Source organism: Neophocaena asiaeorientalis, unplaced genomic scaffold (genome assembly GCF_003031525.2).
Source record: "Neophocaena asiaeorientalis asiaeorientalis breed wild unplaced genomic scaffold, Neophocaena_asiaeorientalis_V1.1 scaffold130, whole genome shotgun sequence".
NCBI classification, from domain to species: Eukaryota; Metazoa; Chordata; class Mammalia; order Artiodactyla; family Phocoenidae; genus Neophocaena; species Neophocaena asiaeorientalis.
The window spans coordinates 7034227-7047890 of record NW_020173397.1 but is presented as its reverse complement, the minus strand read 5'-3'; the positions used below and the strand labels follow the sequence as shown (position 1 = coordinate 7047890).

Here is a 13664-nt window from a genome sequence, read left to right as displayed (position 1 = left end):
ACTGAGCCCGTGTGCCACAACTACTGAAGCCCGCATGCCTAGAGCCCGTGCTCCACAACAAGAGAAGCCACCGCAATGAGAAGCCCGTGCGCCGCAACGAAGAGAAGGCCCCGCTCGCCGCAACTAGAGAAAACCCGCGTGCAGCAACAAAGACCCAAGGCAGCCAAAAAGAGATTAAATAAATAAATAAATAAAAGTAAAATGAGAACAGGTCCCCATCCCACTCAACTTGTGAACCTTGATGACGACATAATGACACAGGTAGGAAAAGAAACAATTTATAGTTAATATTCTAATATCATACACATAAAATGGGACCCCAGTAATTAAGAATGTTCTCTACTTTTCTTTAGCTGATGAACTGTCATCCTGGGGTTAAAGGGAGAATGTTTAAAGGCAGATGATCAGGCCAAATTAGTTCTCCTGGCTGACGGGTGAGTCAGGATGGTTTATTCTAGGCTCTCTGAATAGCCAGAAAATAGCCCATCCCAGTGCCAAGATGGTTTCTGATAGAAACCATATCGCTGAATTAAAATTAGCCTAGTGTTCCTCAAAAGGTAGGCACCTAACAGATAGTAAAAAACAAATAAATTAATATGGACAAATTTTAAAAGGAACATGAATTTAAATAAAAGTCTACATTGCAAATGTTTATGAGAACTTAACACGTTAGAAGTTTACTGAGTATATTAAACATCTTGGGAATATTAATTATATAATTTTTATGATCAGATACATTCAAACTGAGTGGCTGTCAAATCACTGATTTTAGCATTTCAAGTATTTAAAATATGGCTCAAAAAATCAGTGTCAGAAAAAGTATAGCATATGAATACTCAGAGATGTTTCATAATTGTTTTAAAAAGGAAAAGAAAGAAACATACACAGAAAATAGCTTTTACAACCCAGTAGTATATTTATCTTTATTAAAAACTTTCCTACCCCCCAAAATTTTTAAAATAAATCCTAATTTTTATATTTAACAAGTGTTTCCTGAAAAGTTATACTCTAAGGGGCAGCTAAAATAGTCTTTGGATACACAATATAGGTTACCCATTTTTCTTCACAGGACATCTCACAAAATTGCCTACAGGCACACAGGCAAGAGAAAACTGACTGGCCTTTACAATCTCAACAAAGAAAGCACTCTTGTAGGCCACGTGGCAGAAAGTCCTGGATAAAACCAGGGAAATCAGATTTTATAAGGATTTATCCTTTACTTACACTTACTTCAGAGAAAAGGATGGCTAGTCCATCAGACGCTCCTTTTTTCATCTCTTAGGTTAGTTACCAAGTTTTAATTTGATTATTGAAGCTAATTCCCTCTGTTTTCTATATTAGAGATCAATATACATACTCTTGGCAGTTATCCCAAACAACTGATTAATTTTTCAGTTTGGATTCAGTCTGTTAATGTGAAGCTTCAACTGACTTTGTATGCAAGTTATTGGCAGAAGAAATTAAGGCATCTAAAATATAATTTTAACTATTAAAACTATTGACCCTTATCTCTCAACTATTGTATGTTAAAGTAGATACCTTACAGATAAACTTACGGAATTACATTCGCTTTAACATTTGCAGGAAGACTAAATTAAATTAAATTACCCTGATATTGTCACTGAATTAACAGGCTGGATTCAATTTGGGAAGTTAACACGCTGCTCTATAAAGGAAGAGTCTACTAGTTACATGAGAGGAAACAGGTATCCCCCTTTCTCATGGGACGAGTATTTCTGACTCTTATAGTCTATTTAAAAACCACTTCTTACAAATATGTTAAAAAAAAATAACTCACATAAGGGCCATGACTTTATTTTTGTGCTTCATGCTATGCTCTGAGAAGTAGTATGTACATGAGAAGAGTATCTCTTAGTAATTTTAATCCCATTTTACTGATGAGAGTATTGAGGCCCATAAAGGTTAAGTGAGATCTCATACATAGTAAGGGAGGAAAGCAAAGATGAACCGAGCCTGGTCCCCAAGTCCCTGCTCTTAAAATCTAAGCAGCTTCGCACCCACTAACTCAGACTTGCCACCATTATCCCTTTTTCCTCTTTAATCCAAGCTCTGTTCTAAATGCCAAAGATAAAAGGGAGAAATTGAAGGCCTAAAATTTAGATTCCGAGCCTAATGACTTGGAAGGAAACCTTATTATTCTCTCTGAAATAAATAAGGCACTCCTGGAAGAAGTAATTAAGATTCCGGGGAACAAGCATGGTAATAACTTGTAGGAGTCAACATACACCCCTACCTTTCTTCAGATCTCTTCTTTTAAACTGATCCCCTATTCACATGTCTCCCCTCTCACTGTAGCTAAATGGTACCAGGAATTATATGCAATGATCTTCAAAAAGTACTTTGTGAAGTACTAGGAACAAAATTGTCATTTATTAGCCAAGTTGATCTCATTAAGGAGCATCACTCTGACCGTCGACGTGCAGCTGTAACAGAGCTGGATTCCCAGATCCCTCAGTACTTGACCTGGGTGGGACAGAGGCCCAGAATGCCAGCTTTTGTTAAAGGGTTTGACTAAATAGAAGAAAAATGTTAAACAGCCCTAACAGTGCGTCATTTTATACTTTCTCTCTCTGCTGAGAGTCTGCTTTTTTTGGAGAAAAGGCTATTTCATGACAGAATAGTTGGTTCTGATTCCACAGTTTTCTATGTCAATGTTCCTTCTTCCATGAGGCCCCAAGAATGCTTTGAGCTGCATTGTGAAAAAAAAAAAATTCAAGCAATAGACTCAACCCATTTGGGAGCTCCACAGCCCAGTCTAAAAATTAGGCACCAGAAACAAAGCAGAAGTCACAGAAGGAAAGGAGTCCTTCCTCCGAGAATGGCACAAGGTCACTGTCATCACCGCCATGAACAGACCAACCTCAGCGGGCCAGGCAACGTGGGCCAGCCTGACGCCTCCCCTAGTGTACAGTATCCACCCACTCACCTGTTCTTCAGATCCCTACTTAACACTTACAGACGCTTTCCCGACACAAATTACACCAGTATAAAGGTGGTAATGGGATAACAATAAAAGTCAGGTTTAGCAGTGTTCAGACAAATGGGTAAACATAACTGAGCCATCAGAGTTATGTTACAAACGTTAATTTAGGCAAAAAGGTAGGATTATTAAGGCATCGTGTGCTCTGAAAGTATTCCCTTTCACATTTATTAGTTTCTCTGCCACGACTCTATTTATCAAAGTATAATAAGAGCCCATTCGTGGTCATGAATTACGGGAGACGGGTCTTAACCAGAGGAATTAAACACGTAACAGCCTGTGATATGAATGAAGGTGTTTTAATAACTTGGGATTTGGCAGCCCAATAAAACATTATGATCATCTTGGGATTCACGCTGAAGTTAGCAGCCCTGTTTAATGCAAACAGGCTCCACGTGAATAATCTATCCTTGCCTAACTACGTTTCCTCCTTAAAATGATATGGGTTCAGATTAAAGAACATATGAAGGCATATCATTATCACAGACATAAAATTGCTAAGAATGTGGACATTCTGTAAACAGTAAATACCTGTTTCCTGGGTTGGGAGGCTGTATTAAGTAGTGCTCAAGAGGATCAACTCTGACTCTGCTGCCCATCAGCTACGTGACCTTGAGCAAGGTCACCTTACTTACCGTCTCTGAGCTTCCATGTCCTTATCTGTGAAATGGAGAAAATAATACCCTGACCTTTATGAGGCTGTTGTGAAGATTACATTACTTAATATACCTCAGTGGCTCAAACTAAATGCTCAATAAATGTTAGCTATTAGTATAGTTTATTCCTTGTAGCATCATTTTGCACTCTCCTACTGGATCTGTGAGAAAGACAGTGCCCTCTAATTTCGATGACAATTGTTATGTGACTTTACTCATGTAAGTAGAGATCAGCTGTGGAATGACAAAGAGGGGATGAAAAGGAATGGAAAAAGGGACGAAGAGGAAGTAAGAGGGAGGGGGAAGTGAGGAAGGAGAGAGGGCAGAAAAAAAGGACAGAGTCTAAACCAGGGCCTAGGAATGTAGAGTATTTAATTCAGGGGGATTAATTAAAAAGCATTACTCTAATGGAGAGGGCCGTGCTTGGGCCAAGGAGGGTTACCGGTGGAGAGAATTAGAGGTGACAAGGCAAGGGGAGAAGGCCCATGGCTCTCCTTGTTCTACTGACACCTCCTCCCTCCTCATCGTTTCTTTCCTTCCTTCCTTATTTATTTTCCTCCTTTTTTCCCCTTTCTGCTTCCCTCCTACCCTCCATCCCTCCCACGCTCCCTCTCTCCTTCCTCCTTTCCTTCATTCACCCAAGAAACGTTTATTCAGGAGTCATTAAACCCTTAGAACATCATAAAAGTGCATTCTACATAAACCTCAACAACAAAAACCAAAGGACTAGGTATCAGGTAGAGAGGGTATTGCATAGGCGATCAAGACAGAGAGAATCCAGTGACAGTGTATGTGTCAGCGTATAGTAACTAACAAGTTAGAGGAATTCTCTGTTCTCAGGGAGCCTATATTTTAGCAGTGGAAGATACTCTATTAATTAACAAACACAAAAATTTATATCAGAATCATATCATTTGATGAGAGCTGCTATGAGCAAAGCGCCAGAAGGTGCAAGAGAGAGAACTCCTTTGGACAGGGTGCTCAGCAACAGGGTTTAATTCCCTAATTTTTGAATTGAGATTTAGCATTCGTCCACAGAGTGCACGATTCTAAGTGCACAACAGGGTGAGTCTTTACATTTGTATACACCTGTGCAACTATCACCAAGATCAAAGTCCAGAACATGCCCAGAGATTTGGTTTATGTACTTCCGTTTTTCATAAATGATACTGTGTTATATATCTAACTCTCTTAATTTGTTTTTTCACCAGGCACTATTTTAACACCTATCTCTACTGCACCTTTCACCTGTGCCTTCTAACCTCTGTACGTACTCTGTGATGGGCATCAACCACATGTCTACTTATCCTCTAACCCAGTAATGGGTCCAAGGTTGCTTCCAACATTCCAGACGTCTAAAGAATACTGAAAGGAACATCCTCAAACATGAATGCTTACTGAACTATATGACCTTTTTCAGTTCCTGAGTAGAAGCAGAAAGTTGCTCTCTGAATCTCCAAGAAGAATAATTTGACCAATGCCTGACTTCTTTACAGAACGCTCACCACTCTGTGCTCCCACCAGCAGTTCACATCTGACTGTTTTTTAAATTTAACATGCTCTGACATCTCAGAATTTAGAAAATCTTTTCACACAACTCTAAAACTTCTGGATTTCCTCCTCTTAAATTCATCCTTCCTTCCCTGGGGCGTGTTTTTCAAAGTGTGTGGCTGTCCCTTTCTTGATGATTTGCAAGAATAGTATTATTAAGGAGGTAACACTTAAGCTGAGATGTGATTGACAGGGAGGAGAAGGCAGAGGGTACATCCTAGACAATGGCTGTCAGGCAGGACTGAGGCTGCTGTGTAGAAAGAACAGGGAAGACCACCAGTGTGGCTGGAACACAGTGGGAAAGGGGGCAAGGGAGGCAGATGAGGTCTGAGAGGGAGAAAGGGCCAGAAGTAGCCTGTGATTCAAAATCTGCCAGACAGCGCAGAGTTTTCCTGTTCCATGTGCAGAATTTTTAATGCTGAACCTGACCTTTTACCCGCCATCAATAAATGAAGAATGGCAAGCACAACTGTAGCTGATGTGCCTCTGAGAGTTCAGTAATACAAGTAGATCAACAATTGTGATTCGAAGCACTTAGAACACCATAAAAGTACATTCTATAAAAATCTCAGTAGCAAAGAGGTAAAAGATTACATATCAGGTAGAGGAGAATTTGTGTAGCAGGATAAGACACATCACTGAGAGAGCTCAGAAAATAGCTTACTCCTCACAGGAAAAGCTAAAAAGAAGAATAATAATACACTTATTTCATTAGACCAGTCTGTGGAGATGTTCATCTCAAATTACTATTGAAATGAGTCTACACAAGGTAAAGGATTTTGAGATTTAAATTTAAGGACAAACTGTTCTCATTTTTTAAGTAAAAACTCAAAGGGTAGCAAGTTAATAACTATAAAATACAAAGAAAAAAAAAAAAAGGCCGGCAACTGATTAGTGGGAACATTATAGTCTTAAAAAAATGTATCAACTTTTCAGATGTTAACTAAGCATACTGCAATAGAAAAATAATGTGATTCAGAAGCAGTATACACTAAGGCTCTTGGAAAACAGAAACAGAAGACTTATTAATCTGGTATAGAGCAAAATGACAAAGGATCTGTTAATTGAGTGACACGTGACATTGGGACACGTGACACCCAACCTCAATTTGTCTGTTTGGCCAACAGTAAAAAGTCATTCTGAAGATGATGATGAGCATGGTAAAACAAAAAGAAATAAAGAACAGTAGACATGGAGGAAAGTATATTTATGTTTACCTTGACATAAATAAAGTTTTTCAAATGTTAATAGGGAAGTTAGTCTCTCTTTTTAGTCATTTGATTTGAAAAGACAGTGTGGAATAACACAGCTAGGGTGAAACTACTTTTTAAGCTTTTGCAATAAATGTTAAAATAAACATCACAATTAAGAAAACCGTTGATTCCTCTCTAATCTTTATTGGTGGCTTCTAATTTTAAAAGAAGATATGAATTTAATCACTCCTTGTTACTCTGCTGTGATGATCAGTAATTTGATATGCATGGAAGTGCTTTGAACTCACAGAAAGAGTCTGTAAACACAGAACTCTCATTCTTTCAAATAAATAAATACATGGAAAATGTTAAACATGCAACGAAAATGACATATATGTTAACAAAGTTATAAGATAAAAATGCAAATAATATAAATTGGTATAATGATCAAAAACAACTGAAATTAACTGAATAGCCTGGGAAGTCTAGATTAGATAACACTTGCTTACACAGGTCTATAATGTTTATTCTGTTTCCCTGCAAACTGTTTATGTCCTTTTCTGTTTCTCCTACTTGACTCTAAGCATCTCACAGCAGGAACATCGTCCTCACCTCCGTGGCCCCAGAGTGTGGGATGGTGTAAGAGGTCAGCAGATGTACGAACTCGTGCACTTGAACTGCTATACCCAATGAGCAACTGAGGGAAAGGCAGGTGTTTTGGAGAACAAAACCAAGATTGACTTGATTCAGCTCTTCTGTAATCATCAGTATGTTAAGCATTCATCACTGCCTGCTATACTTTTACACACACGTGCGCGCGCGCTCGCACGTACACACGGAAATTAGGAAGACCCTGAAATTAGAGCAAGACATACTTGAGTCTGACTCCCAATAAGTACAGATTTATTAAACATTTATGATAGTGTCTCGTATTTAGTAAAGGTTATATAAGTGCTTGATTTATTAAAACAAAAACCAATCTAGGCCATCCCATGCTGGCTATTAGCACGTCAATCCTGGGCAACTTATTTTACTGCTTTGAGCCTGTGTTTCCTTTATCTGAAAAATGGAATACTTCTTACTTCACAGGGTTTTTGTCAGGAGTAAAATATGAAAATGAATAGAAAACGATTTAGCATGCAGGTGTTCAAAAAACATTACTTCTTTTCTCTACTGCTTCTGTCTACACTTTAAAACCTGATACAGCTCAACTGCTGTGATGTACGTCTCTAATTTTACTCTTAAATAGGTTACTATTGGTATAGTGTGTTTCGATGATGAAAAGTCATACAGTAAGAGAGGTGTTACAGCGTTAGGTAAAGGTGAAACATCAGTCCCTTGCTAACCTGTGGGTTCCACCCGTCTACCCCCAGAACAATTTGTAAAAGCCTCCATTCACTGCTTCACGTGGCTTATAAGTCTCTTTACTATCTGCTTCTCCATTCCTACACTACAGGAGCAGCATCAATGCAACAGTGACGTCTCCTTTACTTTTATATCCTTTGAGCCCAGCGTGCAGTAAGATAAATGCTTGCTGAATTAAATGAACAAGTGATACTGGAGGAGCATCAAAAACTCACGAGCAGTCTGCTTATGCCTGGCTGTATAACACAAATGAAAAAGTTAAACTGCTCTGGACAGAGACTTATAACTGGGTCTTAAAAGGTTAAAAATAAATTTCTGAATGATGTGTCTAATTAAAATTTGTCAGTAAATTTTACACAAAATGTCTCCAAATTAACATAAGGCTCTTCTTTTCTCCTTCAAAGATCCCGTAACTTTTTTCTTTTAACTTTCCCATTTGTTTATCTTCAAACAGGAGGTGTTCATAATCATCTCCATTTAACAGATGGGAACACTGAAGTTCAGAGATGCTGTGAAATTGCTTTCTCCAACAGGGGCACCATCCCAGGTGGCGTCATGATAGAAGTCCTATATCTTTCAATTAGAATCCGCTTCCGAGTAATTAACACATTTTCTTTAGCCTGCAAAATAATCACCCTTTGTAGAGCTCCAGTGTGGAAAATTTTTATCTGAGAAAGACTTATTTCGGAAAGCTTTATATGAACTTGCAATTGCAGGCCACTGTGAAAATCACCATGCCATTTCAGGTTTAAAAGTGTAGTTGTGATCAACAATTCTCTGCAACCATGGTAACGCAATGTGCCCCTTTCTAGCTGTTTACTCTTAAAGAATTAGAGGACTATTTAAGGATTAAGATTACCATGCATGCTATACTAGGTGACCTTACAAAGGATAAGATAAAAGCCCTGGGTACTCACCTTTGTAAATGAGTGCTACTGATTACTTTGGGTTACACAGGTATATATGAAAATTTAATTTCTTGGGAACCATTTACAGGTTATAGGAATCCAGCAATAACTATGACATATTATGAAATGATTTGCATACCAAGGGGAACTTTACTATATTTGTTTCCATAAATTTGTGGACCAGTGTTTAGTACCAGTTATGAGATCAGAGCAAAGAAGGAGTCCTTCTATTGTGAATTTCTAAATAAGAAGACATTCAGAATTTTGACTACTTCTATTAAATATATATTAATGCTCATGTAAGACGAGGAGAGAAGAAAAACTCAAGAGGGATAAACTTGTGACCTTGTAATAGAAAAATGCACCTTAACTGACAGGTTATATGTGCCTGTCTACCAAGAGACCAACTCAGTTATTAATGAAAATATCAAAAAAGGCTCATGCATTTTGGGTCCACTGCTTACAAAGATCCAATTTAATTAACTCTTGAAGCTCAATCACTACACTAGATGAGGTCTTCTTTAACCACAACTTTTTAACTGTTTATACTAAAAGAGATTCTAACTGTCCTTACTGTAACCAAATTAGTTTTCATAAATCTTGTGCTCAAGATCAAAAAGAGAATATAGGAAACCAGTATTTACAGAAACATTTTTCTACCAACTCACCTGTAGGCCACAGATCTTTAATCCATCTAGTTGAATTTGAATGTTTTATTCATATTCTCATTCATTCTCCTCTCCCCACCCGCCCCCGGCCCCAGTTATCTGACACAAGCTGATTTAGGGGCCTAATTAAACATTAAAAATTTTGTAAGAACCATTTGTAAGTATTTGTAAGAACTATTCTAAAATGTATGACACACTTCTTTCTCTTAGTATACTGAGTCTGAGGAACTTAATTTAACTCTTATGGCATAAGCATTCATTAACATAACATAAGAAACTGATGCTAAGAGATGCTCCAGGGAGCCATAGGGATGGAGTTGAAGACACTGTGATGAATGCTCCCCAAGCCTCTCGTCTCCCTCATCTTGTCACCTCCACACACCCTACATCTCTGCTACTCAGTGAGTTATTTTTCCAGAATAGCCCGTTCTTCTAACCACCCTCATCTTTCATCAAGAGTTAAGCTTTTATAGCAGCATTTTATATCTACTTTTAAGCAACAGGCTTTGGTTGGGAAAACTCTTATGAATGAAGCCCATCTTCTCCTAAGAATAAACTTTGCAAAAGATACAAGGTCTGTTATGTTTCTTAGACTGAAGGGTATGGTCCCCAGGAGCAGAAGCTTGGCTTCTGGGGATATGTGAGGCCCTGGGGCACACACCGCACCTCTTCCACGGGCATCCATTTTACCATGTGGATATATTATAGGGTAGGAGGCAAAAACTGCAAGAATCTTCAAAGTAAGATCTGAGACTTCAAAGGATTCTTGGGTTTATGGTTGTTTTCCCATGGCTATGTCCCCGAACCCCTAAGGTCTGTGTTTTTTCTCTCCTCTTTTTAGGGAAAAAAAAAAAATACAGAAGCACTGCTTAAGGCATGGATACGGAATTATGTCAAGAATACATGAGGTTTCTAATAATCTAGCTGGGTGGGTCATTAATGATGGCCTATTTTAATGACAGCCCCACCAAATGAAGCCTCATCTAAGAGCGTAAAATTTTAAATCTTTGGAACTCACCACTTTCTACCTTGTCTTATTTAGCGTCATGCCTTGTTTTCCTTCTTCTCTCTCACAACAATACCTGATTAATCTCTGTCATGGAAACTTCCTAGAGCACATTACTTTGAATAAGTAAGCAGTAAAGAACATTTTACATGCTCCAGCAGGTACTGGGCACCTGTTTATTGAGTGTATGCTATACACTAAGCATTATTCTTGGCTCTGAGGATACAGGGCTAAAACATTTAGCCAAGTCCTAACTCACTTGGAGGTAGATTCTAACAGCACTGGCAAAGGGGCAACATTTTAAAAAATATACAAAATAAAAGAGCAATAAAATGGGAGAAAATGATACATGCTACGAAGAAAATGAATCTGGGTGATATGACAGTGACCGGAGGAGTTGCTTTCGATGGTTGGGAAACAGGCCATATCAATTGAGCCCTCAACACAAAGGAAGTCAGCCAAGGAAGGATTTGGGGGATGAATATTCGAGGCAAAAGAACAACAGTGGAACTGCCCTAAATGCTGGGGTTTCTGAGGAGCAAGGGGATAGCAGGTCTGGGCGGAAGGAGAGGTTGGAGAGTGGAATCAGAGAGTGTCCTGCCCTGGGCTGACAGCAGATGTTCTGGGCTGTGTGAGCAGGGCAATGAATCTGAATTTGACTTTTCACCTGTGATAAGCGGGTGCCGAAGTGCTTTAAGCAAGGGAGCTAGGTGACTGAATTTACATTTTAAAGCCATAACTGGCTATTGTGTGGACCAGGACTGTACGGAGAGGTTATGGTGGAATTGGGAAATCAGAGAGGAGACTCCTCAGGTGTAGACACCGGCACTTTCCACCAGAAGCGGGGAATTGCAAAAACGTGCCAAATTTTGTTGAGTGTAATTGCTGAGAGAAGATGAAGGGAAGAGAAGAACACGGCTCACCTCACATGCAGTCTCCCAGCCGGAGGAGTCAGGAGGTCTCATGATCCCTCATGCAAGGTCACAAGGTGCTAGGTGACTGAATCAGGGCTGAAACCCAAAACGTGACTCCACCCACAAACTTTGTGATGTCAACTAATCAGTTCAGAAAGTCCAGTCCTTCAGTAGAAAGGAAGGCAATACAGCCAGAAAGAGCGTAATGGTCTAATCCAAGCTGCCTAACCTGGTGTTTGAGTGCCCTCTGCCACATCCCTCCCAGCCCCCATACCGCAAAGCAGTGGGTGTTCAATACTTTATAATTTCAGTTCTTTGTTTGCAAGAATATGCACTCAGAAGAATGCTACAGGAAATAAGAGCCTGTCCAAGGTGACCATGAAACCACACGGAAGTTCCTGGGCTTTCAGAAACATTCCGACCTCCTTCTTCTCGTTCGCCATTAAACTCATTAACGCAGGGAGTTCAATTAATTCTCCTCTGGTTCTCTTTTCTCTCCTTTGTCTAGATTTATTGATACTCCATGCTCTGATTCCGCGAGGCTACTTTGACCAGGAAACTCCTCCTCTTTATCAGGTAAAACAATCTTTCACAAGCTGCTTCCTCCTTGAAGTCTTCCCTGTTCTAAGCTCCTAATACTTTCATTCATTTGGATCTTAACCCGTTCACCATTCTCTCTTTCCTTATTTAGAGCAATGTCTAAGCCTCCCTCTTACACGTCACAAACTATTTCTGATTTATCTTTTTGATGGGACCCCTTCCCCCAGCACAACAGGCACAAAATAAATATATACAAAATAAACAATTACCTAAACTTTTAGGCTAAATTCATCTCTATAAGGAGTCCATTCTATTTTAGAAAAGACAGCAAGGGATCAGGAATTTTCTTTCTTAACTGAACGTGGTAAAAGTGAACTCACAAACATTTGTCAATTCAACAATTATTTACTAAGCCTTTCCAATAAGCGAGGGATGTTGTACACATTGGACAAAAAAGAGAAAAGGAGGATGGCTAAGTCTTCTCAAGGTCCATTATTCTGGTTTCTCTAACTGGGGGGCCTTGAATATGATAAATCATTTCCATGCCTGTCTCTCTTTGACTACAACTTCACTTTTTCCCCCCCAACTGAAACTGAAGTCTGTTTCCTTTTAACAAAAGCTTAAAAGAGAATTTTCCTTGTAGAACTCATCATGTTCTTAAAAGAACCCAGGAGAAAGCATGCTGGAGTTAAAAGAAGGATTAGAGTTATCAGGTAACCTGAGTTTGAGTACGGCCCTGACATACACCATGTGATTTTGCTCAAATCTATTAATCTATAGAGGTCTCCGTTTCCTCATCTGTAAAATAAATAAATTAAACTACCTTTTTCTACAGTGTGTTTAACGCTCAGCACACTACTGCAAAACACTGACATAATTACAGAACAAGGTAGTTTGCTTATCTGTAGGGACATTTTTACAGCAGTGGAAAAGACGTGAAAGAAAGATGGATTAGACAAAAATGTTTCATATTCCAACTACAGAAATTGTATTATCAGGCCTCACTACTTGTGCTCTTGAAAGAGACTTCAAACGTAGAAAAATCTTTCACAAAAACCCCAAATATGAACTGAATTTTACACTCAAAGATATTAATCATAGCATTATAACAGCAAACGTCCAAATAATCTAAATGACCAAACAAAAGAAGAATGAGAAATAAAGGGCTACTTCCTTCAACATAATGATTATCTATCAGAACAACAGAAAGCAGTACCCTTAGTTACACAAGAGCAATGGTGTATTTCAAAAATGGCTCCTGTCACTGTATCTTCTGGGAACATATGAGGGTCATCCAAGAGTTCACTGACACTAACACAGTGGCCAGAAAATTTGCAAATAAATATAAAAAACTAGGTAGTCTTCTCATACTGGTCACCATGTTTTAAAAAATATGTAAATTAAAAAATCTTTTAAATGTAATGATTCTGATGTGCATTTAGAAGAATGAATGTATTTGAAAGACAATATTTCTTTTCTCTTTTGGCAACATAAGCTGTACAACAGGAGGACTGGTCCTACAAATTATTAAAATATTATGGAATTAAAATAGGTGCGGCATTTAAAATATCATAGTGATGTTGCAGGAACAGAACAATAACAGAGAATAAAGAGTGCAAAAATTGATCCATGCGTGTGTGTGTGTGTGTGTAGGTATGTATCAATCTATATGTATTTTTATATGATTGTGGTGGCATTTCAAAGAAGTAGGGGAAAGAGTGGATTATCCATTGAAGTGTGTGGGGATAGCTAGCTACCCATGTTACAAATATGATGCCAAATCCTTACCTCACACATTACATCAAATTCTAGATGGATTAATATTAAAATTAAAAATATCATAAAGGTCCTAAATATATATA

General features: G+C 38.6%; 1 protein-coding gene across 1 annotated transcript in view; it reads right to left on the bottom strand.

Moving 5' to 3' along the window:
• The window catches only part of CNTN3 (contactin 3), a 238226-nt gene that overhangs the window by 118150 nt on the left and 106412 nt on the right, over nt 1-13664 (bottom strand). The gene's annotated exons all lie outside the window — the stretch shown is intronic.